Raw genomic sequence first — 3,957 nt, 5'->3', positions numbered from 1 at the left:
CAGAAACCCAGGTGGGCTCTCCAGTTGCCCAGGTCAGGAAGGACCGTGCCAGGGGTTGAAATTCCTGGACATCTGGTGGAAAATGACCTGCAGGACTCAGGACTGCTAGCTGAGCATCCAGGGGTGGCAGCTGCTGAACCACTGGAAGGAAAGTGGTTTTCCGACTCCCCCCAAGATGGCAGCCAGACTCAGCAGGGGGTTTTCCCTTACTCCTGGTTTCCTCACCTGAACTGGTTCTTTTCTTCCCTTTTTTCTTTTTATGCACTTTTTAATGTAGTTTTATTTAGCTTTGGGGGGCTTGTTTGTCATTTTTTTTTCATTTTTTGGAGGTTTTGAATGAAATAAAAAAAATGATTTAAAAAAAAAAGAAATGATATGAGAAAAAGTACAAATGAAATCTTAATGAAAGATTCACATTGTAGCTGCCATTCGTTTGTTCTTATATAAAATAGGAGAGCTTGTTAAGTCCTCCTGCTAAAAATTATATATTTTTCTACTGGATTTTACTTATGCACTCTATTAGGAATTCATAGATATTGTTCTAAAAACTGGGTGGTATTTTTAAAACAACATCAAAGTAGCTTTGTCTGAGAGTTGATATAAAGGTTGCATCCTGAAAAAATCCTATTTCTTCAACTATCCCGCCTGTATTAATGACAATATAGACGAATAGATGGAGAAGATGCTGCACAGGGAATAATCAGGTAAGGGGGGAGGGGAGCCCCCAGGTGCATAATTGGCAGAGAAAGAACCTCAGAAAGGACCCTCCCTCACTTTTCAGGCCTCCAAAAGCGTTGGTGGGAGATTTGTACTTTCAGACATGCAAGATTCTCTTATGTGCCCTTCAAATAAAGTAGAGTTACATCATGTTTCCCATCTGATATACCTGGGAGAAGATGTGGGGGGGGGGAGGTTTGCTACCTAGTGTGCCAGGTGACTCTGGCCAGAGCCAGATCTGGGAGGTCAGATGTGGCTGCTGCAGACTTTTGAGGTGCTTCTGCTTGTTTTCTCTCATAGTCCGACTTTCTCAGTTGGCTGTAATGGCTTTTCTCCACATGGTAATTGTGGTCCATCTCAGCCAGTTCATTCTGTAGACTCTGGAGCTGCTTCTTAACCTCTGGCAGAAGGTTCCTCACCTCTTTGAGGTCTTTCTCAGAGTCAGCTTTCTCTTCATTGAGATGGACAGCTGGGTAGTGACCTCATGCAGTTCTTTGTGGAGTTCTTGAATGTATTTCACCAAAGATTTCTTCTCTAGCTCTAACTGATGGCATGATCTTCTGCAGGTTTTCTGCAGGTCTTCTGTTGTGGTCTTAAGTTGATCCACTTTCTCCTGGAGAGAGCTGTGCTGATCTTTCATCTATTGATTTTTTTTTCTGGAATTTCTGGGACTGAAAGTCAAAGGAGTCTCTCAGTTCATCAACTTGGAGGTTGGGACCATCAGTGGTCACTGAGAGATCTCCCAAGGATATTGACCATTTCTTCCTTGTTGCTCACCTGTTTGAAAAATGGAGAGACACAGTCACATCCTCTCTCCGTTCAGGGCCAATTTTGCTAACCTGCCTTTTCCACTCTGGTTTTTTCCTACGGTTTTGGAGTCCATCATCTTCTGCTAGAATGAGATGCAAGAGGAGTGAAGACCCAATGGACAATCTGCAGAGGAGTCTCCTGCCAAAGGATCCTTTAGATATAATCTACCCAGATCGGTTCTCAGCTACAAAGCACCAGATTCAAAATATCATATTTGAGGGCACATCAAGTGAAAACCAGCTCTCTGGAGACGTTCCTAATGCTGGGAAAGGTGGAAGGGAAGAGAAGGAGAGGACAATTTGGGATAAGGTTAGTGGATTTGATTACTGTGTGGATGGGTGAACTTTAGGGAGACCTGAAAATCCAGACTGGGGACAGGTCATCCATCTACCTCTTTGGCCACTCAGAGTCCACACAATTTCAATGCTGTGAATCAATGCAGACGAAGCTCCCTGGAGAAGTCAGTAATGCTGACATGGGTGAAGGAAAGAAAAGAAGGGAAGGATCACTAGTAAGCAGCTATAGTGGGGATGGGGGAAGGTTGGGAGACCCGAAGGACCAGGTTGGGGCAGATCTACATGGAGAAAATCATCTATGGGCTGCTAGGCATCAACATTCAACTTGATGACATAGAATTAATCCATCAATCAGTCAATCAATCAGACAGGCAGGCAGTTGACTTACAAGGTCCCTTTCAGCTGTAGGCTTCTATTGACTACTTCCTTTTCATTGTCATCTTAACCTACAAATAGGGAACAGATGAGGGTTAATACAATCAAATGACAATAGCCTACATCAGTCATTAAATTACACGACAACAACTTTGTGTAAAAACCACAGTCTTGGCCCCTTTAACACATGGATGGTCTTCAACTCCCAGAATTCTGCATGCTGGCTGGTTGGAGAATTCTGGGAGTTGAAGTCTCCCCCCCCCCCATACCTTAAAGAGGCCTAGTTCAAGAAACGCCAACAGAATCCCTCAATACTGATCTCTCTTCAAACTCTCCTGACTTCCCATTTGATTCCGAGTCCAACTCAAGGCATGTCATTGCTCAAAACCCTCCAAAGGAGTCGATATCGGCTCTCCATCAATTTGGATGTCTTTGTATTGCTATGATTTCTGATAACAGGAAAAGGTGATGACCATTGGAATTAAGTCAACCCCCCCCCTAAGTACTTACGAGTCTCATCTTAGCCACGAAAGCCAGATGGGTGACCTGGAGCCAGTCCCTCTCTCAGCCTTCACAAGGTTGGTCTTGTGGGAATGAAGGAATCTTAGATAGGTTCACTGCCTTGAGCTATTTAGAGAAATCATAAAGGCGGTATAAAGACCTAATTAATAAAAAATGAAAATAAATGAATACTTCAGTTGCCAAGCCAAGTGTGTTTGGGAAATAACTACTATCTGGCCAACGGAATCACAGTTTAGGTTAATTTCCCCAAATCATTAAGCAGGTCAACCTTTCGCTTTGGGGTCACAATCTTCATCCAACTGGGACAGCCTGAAGCCAATTTTTGGGCCTTAAACCTTGCAGATTTTTCCTAGTGTACTTCACCGCCAGCCACCCAGCCCCAGCCCCAGCCCCTTTCTGGAGACAAGGACCTTCGAGATGGTGGATGAGGAGTTTGGTGACAGGTATGGAGGCTGCAGACATGGCAGGTATCAGCATGTCTGTCGTGTTTGGTTGAACCTCATTTCATTCATTTCCCCCGCTCCTTAATTCTGCCTTAAAGGGGAGGGTCTCTCCCTCCTGAGGAGCCCAGGCGAGGGAGGCCCTGCGATGCCCCCAGTGCTGCCATCCAATCCAGCCACTTTCCAGGGATGCTGAGTAGAGTCTCCATTATGTGGTCCAGACTCCCCAAGGATGCTGGAGGTTGCCAAGGCAACAGCCAGCCAATGAGCTCAGGAGGAGCCTCTGACGTCACAAGCCAAGGCTCTGATTGGCCTGGACCTGAGATTTGAATAATAACCCCCAACTGCCTGCCTTCACCTGGGGGCGGGGCTTATCCAGGGATGAACCGACTCTGAAGGGGCTTCAAGCCCCAAATTCCCTTCAGCCACAGCGGCTCCTTCTGAGGGGGGAACCGTTGGTCGCCTGGAGAGGTCGGGGGAGCCCCAGATTCTGCCCCTTCTCTGGGGATGGAGCCCAGATTGAAATGTCGCCCCTTGGATCTGGAATGAAAGCTCCAGAGAGTCCAGATTTTCCTCTCCAGGCCCAGATGATGAAGGGGAGCTGAGAGGGAAACACCACAAAAGATTAAATATTATTCGTATCCAAAAGGCCTTGTGAAAATGTACCTAAAGGAACACAGGGGTCTTTGCCAGCTTTAGGTGTCCTCCTCACTGCCTGCAGAGGCCAAGTATGGCTTAAGGGCCAGAGTATAGGCTGCCCCCTACAGGCAGTGAGAGGGACCACTAAATCATGGAAG

General features: G+C 46.2%; 1 long non-coding RNA gene across 2 annotated transcripts; it reads right to left on the bottom strand.

Annotated features, from left to right (window-relative positions):
- Positions 1-247: 247 nt before the first annotated feature.
- Positions 248-3,379, bottom strand: LOC148111966 (uncharacterized). Of its 2 annotated transcripts, none has more exons than XR_015730000.1 (4): positions 3,131-3,379; positions 2,709-2,825; positions 2,212-2,269; positions 248-1,494 (listed from the first exon to the last, which is right to left on the bottom strand). It is a non-coding gene; the product is annotated as an uncharacterized LOC148111966 (long non-coding RNA). The 2 variants fall into 2 exon arrangements; XR_015729999.1 differs by having other exon boundaries at positions 2,709-2,859; positions 3,131-3,345.
- Positions 3,380-3,957: the final 578 nt, after the last annotated feature.

The sequence above is a fragment of the Pantherophis guttatus genome, chromosome 15, assembly GCF_059756535.1.
Source record: "Pantherophis guttatus breed Tessera chromosome 15, ASM5975653v1, whole genome shotgun sequence".
NCBI classification, from domain to species: Eukaryota; Metazoa; Chordata; class Lepidosauria; order Squamata; family Colubridae; genus Pantherophis; species Pantherophis guttatus.
The sequence above is the reverse complement of the archived record's forward strand: the minus strand, read 5'-3'. Positions and strand labels throughout refer to the sequence as shown.